The 16,552-nt window shown below is 52.3% G+C and overlaps 1 protein-coding gene across 17 annotated transcripts in view; it reads left to right on the forward strand.

The window, feature by feature from the left end:
• CUX1 (cut like homeobox 1) overlaps window positions 1–16,552 on the forward strand; it is a 350,246-nt gene that overhangs the window by 21,170 nt on the left and 312,524 nt on the right. The window lies entirely within an intron of this gene.

Raw genomic sequence — 16,552 nt, forward strand, 5'->3', positions numbered from 1 at the left:
CAGGCAGAGAGAGAGGGGGAAGCAGGCTCCCTGCTGAGCAGAGAGCCCGATGCGGGGCTCGATCTCAGGACCCTGGGACCATGACTTGAACCGAAGGCAGAGGCTTTAACCCAGTGAGCCCCCCCAGGCGCCCCTATTCGTGAAGTTATTAAGAGCCACTCATGTGTTTGATTTTTCCTCTCTGTTTCTGAGGTCAGTTTCTCTGCCCTCTTCCCACCAACTTCTCTCTCCTCTCGGCTGATTTTGACTGGGTCCGTCGGAAGTTTGGGGTCGGTCAGGTCCACTAACTCTGCTTTCTCTGTGCCCGTTGTTGGGCTAGAGGTTGTTCTCCTGGCTGTTTTTCCCTGTGACCTGTGGTCCCCTCGGCCTAGGCCGCAGAGTATCAGCTGATCCCTTGTGGGAGAGAGGAAAGAGTTAGGCCTCGGCTTATCAGCCTCTGGGTTTGGTGGAGAAGGACCTGCCCTAGGGTAGAGGGCTTGGGCAGGGGTGGGCTTATCAGCCTCTGGGTTTGGTGGAGAAGGACCTGCCCTAGGGTAGAGGGCTTGGGCAGGGGTGCAGTGAGGCCCCTGAGGCACCGTTGAGTCCTTGCAGCAGCCACACCTGTTTTCCTAGGGTTCCCTGCCTCCGATGTTATCAGTCTGCAGATCCCCTGGGGCGTGGGGTCACCTTTAGGGATTCTGATTCTGCTAGGCTGGAGTGGGCGTTGCTCCTTGTAACACATTTTTCGTAATAGGAGTGGAGTATGGGATGGGCTGGTCATTAATTCACAGTTGTTGAAGCTGAGGGACCAGATAGGTACTTAGGGGTTCATTATCCTGTTCGCACACAGCTAAAATTCTGATTACTTCCCAGCTGACAGCCACAGGCCCTAGCCCATGGCATGGGGATGAGGTGGGGGACAGAAGAGAGGAGGCCAGCTCGCCAGATCTGGGGCCAGCTGCCAGAAAATTTAACATGACTTCGTGGCGTATACTGTTTTTCTGTTGGACAGCACTGGTCCACATCTAGACCCTTGCTACCCAAAGAGCCCCCAAACGTGCAGTTGGGAACCCTCTGGAGCTTGTTACAAGTACAGACTCTCAGGCCCCAGCCCAGACCTCCTGAGTCAGAATCCGCATTTTTATGAGATCCCCAGGTGATTCATATGCACAGTAAAATTTGAGAAGCACTGGTCTAGATCCTCTTAAAAGGGAGGGTTGGCTTTATTTAATTCGTATTTTAATAGTGACTCCTCCCTGATCTTCCCTGTAGAGCTTTCCAGAACACAGGATAGCAGCAGGCAGAAGGCTGAGCTGCTTGCCAACGATTGGTCCACAGTCAGGGCAGCTCTGCACGGAGGCTCTCGGGCTCCCTCCCTAACCTCTCTTAACCCCAGCTCCTTCTGTACCCTCGCTTCTGATCATATCGGATGGTCTGCTTTTCAGGGTCCTAACACATTAAAACAACACATTGGAGGAAGGCAGGTGAAGTTCTCGTGGTAGGACAGCTGTCAGCTTGGATGTAGAAGACCAGAAAGACCAAAGAATCGCAGGCCGGTGGTGTGGGGGCCGCTTCTACGCGTGCACTCTGGAGGAGGGTAGGGATTCATGCCGGGCTTCAAACCCTGACCTTCATTGGGATGAGCCCGAGCCACTGAGTTACATTCCGGCTGGATGCCTACGCCGTCCACCCCGCGGGCAAGGCCCTACTTGCCCCTGTGCTGCTGCAAATGCTGGGGTGAGACTGAGGACACCTGCTTGGGAAATGAACTCTGGGAGCCTCTCCACTGCTCGCTGCGCTGCTGGCCGTGTGAGCCCATGGGCTTTCTAGACTGACGGCCTTTGCTTGTGCCCAGAGCCCGCTGCCCGCTGCCTGCCCTCCTGGCTGAGGGTCCACTGGCCTGTGGGGCAGGTGACCCTTCTGACTTGGAACCTTTGCTTTTCCATCTCTTAGCTGTGTGACTTTGGGCCCTGAGCCGCTTCCTCTGTCAAAGGGTAATGGAAAAACTCTGTACTTTATGGGGTTTTTCTTAAGTCTTAGCTCAGGACAGTGCCTGATACACTATCCGAAGTTTTCATGCCTGCAAAAGTCAAGGAAAGTATTCTGGTGCTGGCAGATAGTCTCACCGATAGAGAGGCTGCCTTATATTAAAAGACCGATAGTGGGGCATGTGAGTGACTCAGTCGGGTAAGCGTCTGACTTGATTTCGGCTCAGGTCATGATCTCAGGGTCGTGGGATCGAGCGCTTTGTGGGGCTCTACACTCAGTGAGGAGTCGGCTTGGGATTCTCTCTCTCCCTCTCCCCCTGCTTTCTCTCTCTCTCTCTCTCTCTCTCAAATAAATAAATACATCTTAAAAACAAAAAAACAACAGTGGTACTAACCCAGGCTGAGGCGTCCTGTGTCACTGAGTCAGCCCTGGTGCCCGGGCTGTCTGGGTCATTGAGTACACACGTTGCGTTGCTTGTGTTTTTCTTTTACACTTTTCCCCAGAGATTTTTTTCCACCTTATAAGATTAAAAATACCTGCTTCCACATTAAACTCGACTCAGCTTGAATAATGTATTTTTCAGGCCAAAGCCTGCTCCTGGGTGTGAGCGGTTTCCGCGGCAAGCGTTCAGTGGGCACATGAAAAACGTGAGTCATGCGGTACTTGCCACCTTTGGCTGTTACCATTTGGTGGCAAACTTCCTGCAGAGAAGAGGAATTGCAGAGCGGAAGGTCCTTTTGGCTCCAGGCGGCAAAAGCATGGCCCAGCGTTGGTGGGGACTGCCTAGGAATCGGTTTTTCTCCTCCTCTGTTCTCGGCGTGCTAGGCCTCTAGGGGGTGGGGAAGGCAGACCTGGTTCAGAATTCACTTCTGCGCGGTGAGGCTCTGGGCTCACAGATCGCGCTTAATGCGAAGGATGAGCATAATTCCTGGCAGCTTCTTAAATGCACGGCACGTAGGAAACAGGGTGTGGGTCGAGCAGCAGAACGCTGGCGGGGCCTCCTTGGAGTCCTGGAGAGCTTCGGCTTGCTCTCCTCCAGCGGTGGCTGACAGGCGAGGAACAGGACACAGCCACCGTGCCATGTGACTTACATGTCGGGCTGAGTTCTGTTTTCTTGGCTGGGATCTTGACGCCCGTTTCCAAGTAGGTGTTTCTGCCTCGGCAGCAGATTCGGGTGGTTATGTAGTCAGCCCTGTCCTTTTCTCGAGGGGACACTGCCTTGAGTGCCCCCCCCCCCGCCCAAATCAGGTAATCTTGAACGGGATGGCACTGTTGCCAGAATTTTGAACGTAGGCAGTTCACACAAAACGCACTTTGACCTGACTTGCAGGTATGTGACAGCGATACGAAATCGGAAGGAAATGGCGAAATCGTTCTCCAGACGCGTGTCAGCAGGGGTTTCAGAAACCAAGTCAGAAAGTTTGTGGATGGGAACTCTTGGGTGATAAAGGAAAAAGAAGTCAGTGCTTGGGAGGGGCTGTTGGTTCCCCTGCAGATGCTTCTGGGTGCCCGGCTGGCCCCACAGCTGCAGGGGTCCTCCTCCAGCTGACCTTCAGAGCCAAGCTCCTAGGTTCTACCATTAGAAGACGGTCAGGGAGGGGCGCCTGGGTGGCGCAGTCGGTGAAGCCTCTGCGCTCTTGCTTTCTGCTCAGGTCATGACCTTGGGGTTGTGGGATCAAGCCCCATGTTGGGCTCTTTTGCTCTGCCTCTCCTTTCCCCCCTCATGAGCCCTCTCTCTCTCTCTCTCTTTCCCCTTCTCCCCCTCACTCAAATAAATAAATCTTTTTAAAAAATGGTCAGGGAGGGCACCTCGCTGGATCGGTTGGAAGAGCATGTGACTCTTGATCTTGGGGTTGCGAGTTCGAGCCCGATGTTGGGTGTAGAGAGGACTTAAAAATAAATAAACTTTAAAAAAGAGGATGATGGGAGATGAGAGAAGCCTGGGAGGAAAAACAGTTATTAAAGCAGAATAAACACTTCCATGGGATCCCTGCGGTCGTCACAGTGTGGAATTGTCGAAGGAACCACAAAAAGGGGGGAAAAAAGGAAGTACATCTTGAACGTATTTAATTGTAAAATAAAAATTGTCTAAAGGTAGTCACTGTTTTATGGCACGTTTTCTTTCATTCAAAGCACTTTATTTTCAGTTTTTAATCAAAACCTGCTCAGGGTGACAAAAGAGCCAGCCTCCCACCCACATCTCCCCCCGGGGTGAGTGGCTGCGTCTCAGCACCGTCTCTGGCTGGAAGCTGGGTTCAGGTCCTGGACCTGGGGTTTCCGTGCGGGCATCTGTTCGCTGGGGTGGTGCCGTGAGAAGCGCAGGAACAGTGGAGGCCCCCAGGAGAGGGTCCCTGCTCCTTGCCCTTCTTTGCAGGGCAGTCCCCTTTCTCTCTGGGGCTTGACTGAATCTTACGTACTCAGCGTTCCGGTGGCCATGACTCTGTAAATACTGGTTTCTCTGCACAAGGTCTGATTGCTCCCCAAATTCGGCAGCGCGTGTCTCTGACAACATGGGAACCCATCGGATCGGCGGGGCTGCCTTCTTGTCAGCACCCCTCCTGGTCCCTTACCCCTCCGCCGCTCTACCGCTGGCTCTGCCTGCTCCCCTTCCCCATCCTCTTGGGCCTCCCTTTCCTTCCTGCTTTGGCTCCCTGGTCTCCTGAATTCTGTGGTTTGGTCTTTCTTGGTTAATATCTCATTTTGAGGATCTCCTCCAGGAGCTTCCTGACAGAGGTCCGGCAGAGACTCCCAGAGTGGAAAGCAGCGCCCCCTGGAATCGGAGAGACCGGGCAGCCGGGGCTCCCCCCTCGTCGGGGGTGGTCTGATTTCCCGCCTTTCCCCGGGTCCCTCTGCCGCTTTTAGAGACAGGGTCTTAGCCTTCCTCTTCTCGGAGATCATGAAAATGCTCCTCAGGGCGGGTCTTGTTTTCTCGCCTGTTCTCTGGCCTCCGGAACCCGTTATTCAGACATGCGGCCTCCTGGCCATATCTGGCCATTTTCCTTACCTTTTATTTTTCATGTCTTTGTCTTTTTTGATGTATCTGGGAGAACTGTTCAACCGCCCAGTCTCTCTGAACTTTCATCTGTCATATTTGTAGCTTCTGAGTTGTCTTTCTAGTTCTCTGAATGTTCCATTCTTACGACCGAGGGTCCTCTTTGATCTCACTGGCTATATTCACCGCGGTTTCTTTTTAAAGTTCTCTTGCTTACGTTGACTCTTCTTTATTTTTACTTAAAAAGATTCTTGTTTAATTAAGTAAATGCCACATCCAGTGTGGGGCTTGAACTCGCTACCTCGAGATCAAGAGCCGACTCAGCCAGGTGGGCGCCCCCCCTCATATTTACTTTTTAAAATCCTTAAGAACAACTATTATTTAAGTACTGTAAACAGCTGCATGTAACACATTTTGGTCACAAAGGGCAGTAACTAACCCCCAGCCATCTTCTCTCCTCCTTCCACTCCACCACCTCCCAAGAACATCCCCGATCGTTTGCGTCAATGTATAAAGTCCTCCACTCCCATTTCCCTGCCTCCCTTCCCAGACAGGTCACCCCCCCCGCCCCCCATCGCACCCTCCCCACCCCCCCACTTTCTGATTCTATTACATCATAGTCCTAAAATAGTGTTGTTTTATGACAAATGTATGTGCGCTTAAATGCTGTGGTGTTTACCCGTGCTTGGGGTTGAGCGCTATAAAAATGGGGTTAATTCGGCACGCGGACTGCTGGCACTTGCTTTTTGGACTATGTGTCACCGACATTCATCTGTGATGTCGCAGGAAGTGTGGTCTCCGTTTTTGATGTTGGTACCCAGTTGCGTGACTAGACTGGTTTTATTTAGCCTTTCTCCCGTCGCTGCGTCTTTTTCCGTTCCTCTCTGTGTTTTGGTCCCCGTTAGAGGTTTCGTCAAATGCCTGGTGACATTTCCCTCATCTGTCCGCGCTGGAGAGCAGGGCGCCGGCAGGCTTGTGCGGGAGGCGCGGTGCGTGCGTGTGTGCGGTTTGGGGACAGTCGGCTGTGGCCTTGGCTGTGAGAGATCAGCCAGCTGTTTTCCGGGGGGTGTCTCCGAAGGGTTGGTGTCTGTGGCCCTGCTCTTGAGCTGACTGTTTCTCCAGTGAGAGGCCCTCGGCTTCCCGGCAGGGAGGGCTGGTAGGGGGCTGTGCATCTGACCATCGGTCTTCCAGTGACCGGGCTGGGGAAGGGGCCGGAACATTCACTCAGACCCGCTGCACGCGATGGAGAGAAAGCGGCTTCTGCTGGCAGTGGGGGGTGGGGGTGGCCCGAGTCTGCATGTAGTGGGAGGGGTCTGCCTGCCCCTCGAAATGGCATTTTGCCCACCTCGCACCTGCACCTCCCAAAGCCCCCGCTGCTCCCTGTCTGAGCCTCTCCCGAGTTCTCCGAGGTCAAGGGTGTAATCTTCCTCTGGTCTCTTGAGGCCACAGTGGCGGGGTTGGCAGCTTTGCAGCCTCTGACATTTGGGAGGGGGGGTGCTTCTCCTTTGCCGCCTCCTTTCTCCTCTTTGTCCCGTGAGCTGAGACTTACTGTTCTGTGCGAGGGCACAGAGATGACCCGTGGGTCCATCTAGCCCATGAGCCTGGATCTCACATGTTTTCGAAAGGCCTAGAGTTTTGGTGGGGGTCGGGGCGGAAGGCTGCAGAGGATGACCCTGGTTTTATAGGAAACACCAGTTTTGTCTTTCACAGCAGTCTTTGGGAGCTGCTTCCAGCCAGGCTGCCAGGGAGGGACACGTGGCAAACACATGCTGGGCTGGTCTTCAGGCGGCTTCACGAACTGCCGAGAGCACCGGTCTCCCTGCCGTCGGGGGCCGTCGGGGGCCGTCGGGGGCCGTCGGGGGCCTCGGCCGCGCCGGGACAAAGGGAGCAGGTGGGTGCTGGAAGGCGAGGCCTGGGTTCCAGTCCTGCTTTCGTTGGCAGCTGCTTGCTGGGCCACCCCCCCCTCATCTGGAAAAGGCGAGACCTTCTTGTCTGGTTGTTACAAAGACTCGATGAGGGGGTAGATGCGAGGTGCCTGTGGGGGGCTGCTCTGTCGACGGGAGCTATTATTAACCCTCCCGTCCTTGCTGGACTAAGAAATGGCACCTCGTTCTTAGCCGTGAGCTCCCAGTCGTTTTTATTCTCTCTCTCTCTCTCTCACACACGCACACACACTCCAAAGGACTAAAAACAGACTCGCTGGGGATTGCAGTGATCTGCTGCAGGTTACATACCTCCCTCTCTGTGATTTCCCTGCCCCCCTCCTCTTTTTTATTACGTTTATTTTTATTGATCTAATCTCGAGGCCCAGTGTGGGACTAGAACTCAGGACTCCCGAGATAACAAGTCACATGCTTTTCTGACCGAGCCAGCCAGCTGCCCCTCTCCTTCCCCTCTTGCCTATAATCTTCTGCACCTGGGGTGAGCCCCATCCCTTGGAGGCCCGCCTCCCCCACCCAGCTCAACCCTGCCTTCATGCAGAAGCCCGCTGTCTTCCCAGCCTCAGGGGTGCCTTCTCTCGAACCCCAGTTGGCCTGGGCCCCTCTGCTCCCCCAGCAGCGCTGCCAGAGTCCGTTAATGCAGCCCCCAAGGCCTGACTGGTCTGGGCATCCTGGTGGGAGGAACCATGCTTGGTAAGTGATGTCCTTGTTCTGTAGGACCTGGTCATGCCTTCTCGATGGACAAAGAAATCGAAGCTCTTACAGGTGGCGCCGCGGGTTCTGCAAGGACAGTACAATTCAAGACCCAGCGTTCAGTGTGGCACCATCTCCACATTCTCCCCCTCCCCCGCCACGGGAAACAGCTTGGGTCAGCGCGACGTGTGCATGTGACTGGTGCGCTGGAAATTGTCACGATACCAATGACCAGAATGTCATGCCACGGTTGGGGTTTGTTTACCTCATTAGAGTTGTGTGTCCGTCCGTTCTCCTCCCTGGCCTTAATTGTTTATCCGAGCCTGTGTTTTCCATTCTCTAATTGAAGGCTCTAAAAATGGGCCCGTCCAGAAGCCTGGTGGATGTGGGAAATGCCGTGGCCTTCACAGAAGGACGGCACGAGCAGACGGTTTTTATTCCCTCTCGACGGAAAGCCTTCAGAGCGCTGTGGCTCTCGGAGCCAGGACAGACACAACGATGCAATCTGTTTCCTGCAGGCCCAAGGGGAATGCTTCCTCCTTGTGGTTAGTGACTTCAAAAGTTGCCCCAGTTAGATGAAGTTCAACCGTTTCTCCAGTTTCGACGACTTGGGGGCAGCCGGTCACGCCGCTGTGCCACCATGGCTGGGGCGCTTGAGGAAAAGCCTCCTCCTGACCCCCAGGAGGAGCTCCCAAAGCTTGCTTCTTCTCTCTGGTCCCTTCTTTGTCGTTAAACCGAAACTGCTTGCCTGAAGCCAGATTAATTCTGGGATCCCGCTTTGGGCCTCATCCTCCTTGACCTCTTTGTGTCCCCTCTGTGCCTCCTTGACTCCCACACGTGCCGGCCGTACCAGGGCCCTGGGCGTTTGAACCCGCCCTCCTTGTCATGCCGCCGAGCCTCATGCCGCCGAGCCTCACCCCGCCGTGCCTCACCCCGCCGTGCCTTCCCCCAGGAGCACCCTCTCCCATCCTTCTCCCCCAGCCTCTGAAGCCCTGCCCAGCTCAAGTTCCTGTTTCTGTCTGAAAGGAGGCCTTCCGATGGCCTCCAACAGACAGAATCTGCCCTCTTCCGAAGCCTGGGGCCCGCTGGGCCTGGCCTGTATTTCTGCCCTCACTGTGCCCGGAGTCAGTCACCCGGGTCCTTGAGTCGTGCGGCTGGCAGGCAGGCAGCTGATGTCCGTGCGGGGGCCGCGCCAGGCTCTGGCACCCCGGCTCCTCCTGCGCTGCCTCGTGTGTTATCGTCACAGCCTTCAATAAATGTCATATTTTTGAAATATCTGTAGAAATAAAAAGAAATGCCTTTTTTTTTTTCCAGGAGTCAAAATGCATGGCTTTCATCCACTTTCAACACATAAAAGATGTTTTCAACGCAGAAAGGCCTTTCAGTGCTCTTAGTTAATAGTCAGCTTTTGGAATGATGTGGACTAGAATGAAAAATGAGGATGAACACCTCTGGAATCAGCTGTTTTGAATTAAATAAAGCCCGGGGAGTGAGGCTAGAGTCAGGTGAACATGGACTTGAACCAGGGAGGATTACTGTGCCGGGCTCCTTTGAACTCTGAGGGACTGTCTTCTCAGAACTGAGCCTAAGGGGTGGACAGCGGGGGGGGGGGGGGGGGGGGCAGCTCCCGCCCCCCCACCCCACCCCAGCTCCTGCCATAACAAGGCTGTTGGCTGTTGCCCCCTTCCCTTGGCCTTGCTCAGACTGACTTAATCCTTCCTATGGCATTTGCATAAGTGCAGGGAGGTGTCTTTGGTCTTTCCTTGCAGGGATTTTTTTCCCCCTCTTAGCTGTTTGTTCTTCCTGTTGTTTTTTGGAGACCTGCTTCCCCAGGCTGGTTTAGCAGCAGAGATCCTGAGTGTGGCAGCGAGTTGTCTGAACGGCCAGGTCACAGAAGCTGGCCTGGAGGCCCTCGCCGCTCTGCAGGTGTGTTGGGTGGGTGGCATGTCCGTGTTCCCCGCGCTCGGGCGGCCCGCCTGCTCCTCGCAGAGTGCGATGGTCCGGCAGGCTCCCAGCTGCTGTGCAGTGACCAGCTTTGCCCAGAGACCATGGGAACGGGACTAAAGTAACAAAATGGGAAGCAGATCCTTCTGAGTCCTTACAAGACCCGCCGAACTGACCTCTGTCCCCCGGCCGGGAGTGGGGAGCAGCAGTGAGAGTCTTGACTCTTGACTCTGACTCTGAAGGTGGCAGCAGTGGCTTTTTTCTCTTGCCCGAGGCCAGTTTAATGAGCGTCACCAACACATGTGGAAGTTCTCTTCTCAGTCCTGGTGGGGACAATAGATGGCCTTTGGCCAGCTGCTGGAACCAGCTCCCCAGAAATTCTTGGGGCCTCCAGGTCGGCCGGCTTCTCGCAAAGCGTGTGGACAGCAGCGTGGCTGAGTTTGTGTGTCCCCACGGGTGTCCTCTGGGCAGGCTTGTGCCCCCCGTGGGCAGGTGGCCTGCAGGTAGCTGAATGTTTGAAATGCCCCCTTTTACCAGGGAGCTTGAGGAGAAAAAAGATAGGAAAAAAGTCTGTATCTGGATTCCACAAGGTGATGAGAAAGCTAAAGCAGCTTGTAACCAAGTAAATGGACAAGAGTCTCACCAGAAGCCTTTCACTTTCTGTTTTTTTGGCGGGGCGGGGGGGGGGGGGCGGTGGTGGTGTGTGTGGTGGGGGGTCCAAAGGCTGACTTTGGTTTGCCTCAGTTGGTTTTACTTCCTCCAGGTCTCAGCTCCGGCGTCCCCCTGCCACCCCGGGAAGACAGCACCCTCCCCCCCCTCCCGGCCCCTCCCGCCCCTCTGCCAGACTTTGTCTTCTTCAATGACTTGCTATCACGTGAGCCACTATTTATAAAGGCTCTCCCCTCCCTCCCCTCCCTCCCCTCCCCCTCCGCCCTTCCCCCCTCCCCCCTTGTGAACCCCGGGCAGCTTAATGAAGGTCCACTTCGGCCCCTAGCATGGGAACGGCTTCTTCATCACAAGGACAGACGCCTTGCTATTTTTTCGTGGATCTCAGAAACCAGTACACTTCTCCTTTTTTTTTTTTTTTCCCTTGAAGAAATCCAGTAACACTAGGCGTTCTAGATCCAAAGTAGGTCAGATGGCTAAGGATTGAAAATGGATTGGCGTCCAGCGTCTTTGGAAACATAAAGCTGGACTCGTGTTTATCTTCCTGTCGTGAAAGCGCCTCGGATGGCAGCTGACTTTGCAGTCGCTGTGAACCAGGGTTCAGCCAAGCCGGCGAGAGAGAGAGAGAGAGAGAGAGAGAGAGAGACAGAGAGACAGAGACAGAGAGAGGCACCGACCCTGACCCAGGGCTGGCAGCCCTCCCTCCCCACCTGAGTGGGGAGGGCAGGGGGGCCGGTCTATGATTAACTCACTGATGTCTTCAGTGCAATTGCTAAGGGCCAAAAACATTAACTTTTAAAAAATGATTTAAAATTACCAATTGACCATATCCGGGGCTGAACCTGCATGATTCAGCTCCTTTTAAAAATATCTTTTCTCAACAAATTGCTTCCTTAACATTTTAATTTGTTGATCATAAAGGAAGCTTGCCAAATATTAGCCGGCCTTTTCCATTTCCTGCAGCTTCGGGCTTCCCTTATTTGGCATATTTCAGTGGAGCTGTAAGGTCACTCCCTATTTCTCTTCCCAAATAACTGTATTTATTACTGTCAAGTATTGGCGGGTTTGATCCAGCTGTCATCAGAACGTTTGGAAATATTGTTCTTTGCCAGAATGCTGATTTAATGATCTAATACTGACACGGCTTGTTTTCTCCACTGATTTGATAACTTACTTGTTCAATAAACTCCCCTCTTCGTGAGCCACGCTGTTCTTTTTCTTCCTTTTTTATTTTTTCTCCTTCTGTAAGCTTTATGGAGAGTATCTCTCTTCTTTTTAAAAGATTTATTTATTTTTCATTCATCCATTTGCCAGAGAAAGAGCGCGCACAAGCAGGCAGAGAGAGAAGCAGGAGCCCAGTGCCGGACTCGATCCCAGGAGTGGGATCCGTGACCCAAGCCGAAGCAGCTTAACCGACTGAGCCACCCAGGCGTCCCTTATTTATTTTTGAGAGAGAGAGAGAGAGAGAATAGGAGGGGCAGAGGGAGAGAGAATGTGCTAGGATCCCCAGGCGGGGCTCGATCTCACCACCCTGAGATCATCACCTGACCTGAAACCCAAGATTTGGATGCCTGACTGACCGCACCGTCCAGGCACCTTCATGGGCGGAGGCTTAAAGACAACCGTAGCAGGGGTATTTACCCCCGTTTCTTTCTCTCTTTCCCCCCTCTCTCCACCCTCCTCCAGAAAACTTTTCCTCAGGGAAAATTTCTAACGTACACCAACATAGAGAGGCAGCCAGAAAACGAATCCCCCGTGGTCCGCCAACCAGCTTGACCAGTTAGGAGCTCCCGGCCAGTCCAGTTTCATCGCTGCCCCCCACGTACTTGCATTCCAGAAAAGGCCTCAGATTATTTATTCCATAAATATTTTCAGTATGTATCTCTAAAAGGTCATGTGTTTATTTATTTTTTAACACCATATACCAATATCATACCTAAAAACAACAGCAGTGTGACAAAGGAGTTTCTGTAGTGTGGCACCCTGGAGAATTGTTTCTGACTGTCATGAGGGAGGAGGTCCGCTTCACTCAGTCCTGCCCCAGGTCCTTTGCTGCTGCCCACACCTGCTGCAGGACCAGGGGGCTAGTTACTCTGGGCTCTCCAGCCTCATTTGCTTTGTGTAGACAACCAGGGAGTTGCGCTAGTTCCTCTGACTCAAAATCTTGAGTCTCTGGACGTCTGAGATGCTGACTTGCTTTGGAGTGGGCTGCTCGGGCTCCCTGGAGGAGGAGGAGGGAGGCACGTGCTTTTTGCTGGTGGGTTCTGCTTCCGACAGGACGAGTTCCACCTCATTCCTGCCTGATGGGAGTTCGCCTGTTTGCCTCTGGCTGCATTGTCCACCTGTAGTTGAATGTGTGCTCCTGGTCATCTTTTTTTATCCTGGCAGATCCCTTCCCTTCGTGGGCCCGGATTCTCCTTTTTTTTTTTTTGGCTCGTGACTCTGTGAAGTGGTGGATCCTCTAAGTGGAAGAAGGTCAGTTTCCACATTTCGTAGTTAGCTGTTCAAGGTCAGTTACCAGGTGTCCCATTTGCAACCCATTTTCACCCCAGTCTTTTGGAACTGAAACGTTTGGGTCATCTGAATTTAACAGACTGCCTGGCACTGCGCCAGAGGCTGGGGCTTCAGAGCTCGTTCAAGTGCTGGCTGTTTGTTTGGGAGCTCCTATATGGAGAGGAGAAGGCACACATCCCCCGCCCTGCCTGCCTCAGGGTGAGCCAGGGGTGGGACTGGGGGCTCAGGGCGAGGGGCTGGGTGGATGCAAGGTCCCCATTTGGTGGTAATGGGACCCCTGGGCCTTGGGGCATGGCCAGGATCTGCATGTGTCTAGTCTGGTGGAGGGTGGTGGAGCGTCACGTGTCCATCACCTATCATCACACTCCCGGAGTCATAATCACCATTAACATTGTGATTCACTTCCTTTGGATCTTTCCCTACAAATATGCATATTTATGCGATCTATTCAAGTTCTCGGGAACTCCAGAAACATGCACGGAGCACCTGGCCGTGTGCCCAGACACGCTTCTTGGTCCTGGGGTTAGTAGAGATCAGGAGGGTTCTTGCCCTCAAAGAGCTTCCATTCTGGTAGGTTTATATAATACATCCTATCCGAGAGGAGATGATGTTCTGTTAGTTCACTTTACAAATTACATCAGGCCATGCATGGAATTATTTGCCTGCCCTTCCAGCCGGCAATTGCCCTTCAGCTTGACAGAGAACAGCTGCCTATGAAATGTGACCCTCTCAACGCCAGCCCCCCTGACCCTGGCCCAGAAGGTGCTCAGGGACGGCTCCCAGCTGGGCGGGCTCGGGACCCGCCCCCTTTCCCACTGCGTTCCCTGTAAAGGATGGGTTTCTCCTCTTTTTGAGTAGTTATACTGACCTAATTGGCATTGAGGGACATATTTAAAATCCCGAGATAATTTGCAACCCAAGTATGCCCTTAAATCGTTTTACTCCCAGGGTGGGTGTGGGGGCAAGTGTTACATTGGAATTCTTAGAATTTATAAGTGCCGGGTATGTGTTTGGAAATGTCGGACCTGAAGTTTAATGTGTAGAAAGGATGGATGTCCTGTATTGTTCAGTGTATTTGGAGAATTTGGTCCAAATTCAGATACATACCCAAACAGAAGAGCATAATGAATTCTTTTGTACCCACTGTCCAGCTTCCAGAATTATCTGCTCACAGCCAACCTTGTTTTACGTGTACTTTCTCATTGCCCACCCCAACTTAATTTTGAAACAAATCCCAGACAGCCGGTCATATTTCGTCCATAAATATTTCAGTGGCTATCTTTAAAAGATAAAGACTTTTTTTTTTTTAAACACAAGCATAATCCATTATCATATCCCCCCCACCCGCAGATGGCAACCCCCCCCCAAAAAAACAAGCAAACCATTAATAACAAGTATTTAGTGAGTACTCAAAATTTCCATTTTCCCTTAAGTTTTGTAATTAAAGAAAATTTGTTTGAATCAGAAACCAAGATCCTTGTATTGTGACTGGTTCATGCATCTTGCTGTTTTAATTCTCTTAATGACCTTCTCCCCCATAATCTATTTCTGAATCTGAATTCGGATCAGATTTGGGTGTGGGTTTTTTTGTTTGTTTGTTTGTTTGTTTTGACTAGATTCCTTCCTAGATGATGGTATGTCTTTCCATCAGGAGGTCAGGAGGCCCATGTAATGGATATGTGATGGCAAGTGCCCCCTCCATTTTTAAAATTGTAAAATACACTGACTGTTGTCAGCTGTGTGGTTCAGTGACATCACTGTGCAGCCATTACCACCGTCCATCTCTGCAATTCTTTTATCTTGTAAAACCGAAACTCTGTCCCCGTTAAACACTAACTCCCCACTCCCCCTCCCCCAGCCCCCGGCGGCCACCATTGTACTTTCTGTGTCTGCGCTCCTGTAAGTGGAATCCTAACAGTGTCTGTCTGTGACTGGCTTATTTTGGCTCAGCCCGATGTCCTCAAGTTTCCTCCATGCTGTAGCACGTGACATAATGTTACTCTTTTTAAAGGCTGAATACGATTCCATCGTACAGCTAGACCACATTATGCTCACCCCTCCATCCCCGGATGGACACTTGGGTTTCTGCCACGTTTTAGCCATCACAATAGCATGGCTGGGAACATGCACAAATGTACCAATAGCCCCTGAAGACCCTGCTTTCAGTCCCCTTTGAGTCTAGACCCAGAAGTGGAATTGCTGGATCATATATGGTGGTTTTGTTTTTAATATTTTTCAAAAACGGCTGTACTGTTTTCCACAGCGGCTGCACCACTGTGCGTTCCCACCTGCTGTGCAAAGGGGCTCTGGTTTCCCTATTTCACCAGTGCTTATTTTCTGGGTGGTTTTTTTGGTTTTTGATTTTTGGTTTTGTTTTTGTTTTTGCTAGAAGCCATCCTAATGGGCGTGAGGTGGTATTTCATTGTAGTTTTGATTTGTGATTCCCTAGTGATGGCACGCACTTTTAATAACTCATTTAAACTTAATTATTTCCTCTGCGGGTCCTTCAAGATGGGGAATGTATTTAGGGAGCCACCTTTATTATTTCTAGAAAAAAATGCAAAATAGGGGCACCTGGGTGGCTCAGTGGGTTAATAAGCTTCTGCCATCGGCTTGGGTCATGGTCTCAGGGTCCTGGGATGGAGCCTGGCATCAGGCTCTCTGCTCAGCGGGGAGCCTGCTCGTGCCGCCGCGCCCGCCCCCCCCCCCCCCCCCCCCGCGCTTCCTGCCTGCCTCTCTGCCTACTTGTGATCTCTCTCTCTGTCAAATAAATAAATAAAATCTCTAAAAAAAAATGTGAAATAACTCTCCTAGATAGTTTTCTTTCTTCTGTTTTGTTTTTTGTTTGTTTGTTTGTTTGTTTGTTTTCCCAGTAGTCTCCATGCCTAGTCTGGACCCCATCTCGGGGTTTGAACTCACAACCCTGAGATCAAGACTGGAGCTGAGATCAAGGGTCAGATGGAGTCACCCAGCGCCCCCTTGACAGTTTTCACGGTGTATATATCATCTGTTTGAAATGATCTGTAGAATCACCAAAATGAGACCAATCCTCTGTCGTGAAGAAGCTGGAAGCCAGAGGGGCTGAGGCTTCGCTCACTGCCTCGGCCCCGCGGGACAGAGGCGAAGGCTGGGGTCCAAGTTCCTGGAATCCGAGATCCTGGTCTCCTGGCCGTGGCTGCCTTGTCCTTGCACCCCTGTTACCATGGCCCACCGTGGTCCCTGGGCAGTGAGGGCCAGGTGCACAAAGCCTTCCTTGTTTGCTGCACATGCCCACCAGCAGTTGCTGTCATTACAGAGTGGTTATTCTTATTTGTCAAGAAACCCAGAACAACTGTTTTTATTCTTCACAGTGGATGCTTATGCACATGACCTTTCGAGAACATATTTCTGGATGCCGCAGAGGCACTGATGTTCATGCTGAAGTCCAGTCTGTTTCTTTCCCCTGGAGTTGTCTCCCTGTTCCTTTAAGAATCTGTAGAGTCCGTGCATTTCTCGTGCCCCGAAATGTTTATTAGAAATCCTGTCTAATTCAGTATATTATTTTCAGATGACACATGAGTCCCTTGGTAGGGAGTGATGATAAAGGCCGATGTTGGTTAAACCGTCCCCTCCTTGGGGCGCCTGGGCGGCTCAGTGGGTTAAAGCCTCTGCCTTCGGCTCAGGTCATGATCCCGGGGTCCTGGGATCAAGCCCCGCATCGGGCTCTCTGCTCAGCAGAGAGCCTGCTTCCTCCTCTCTCTCTGCCTGCCTCTCTGCCTACTTGTGACCTCTGTCTGTCAAATAAATAAATAAATCTTTTGGGGAAAAAAAAAAAAACCGTCCCCTCCTCGTCGTG

Source organism: Mustela nivalis (assembly GCF_964662115.1).
Source record: "Mustela nivalis genome assembly, chromosome: 19".
NCBI lineage: Eukaryota > Metazoa > Chordata > Mammalia > Carnivora > Mustelidae > Mustela > Mustela nivalis.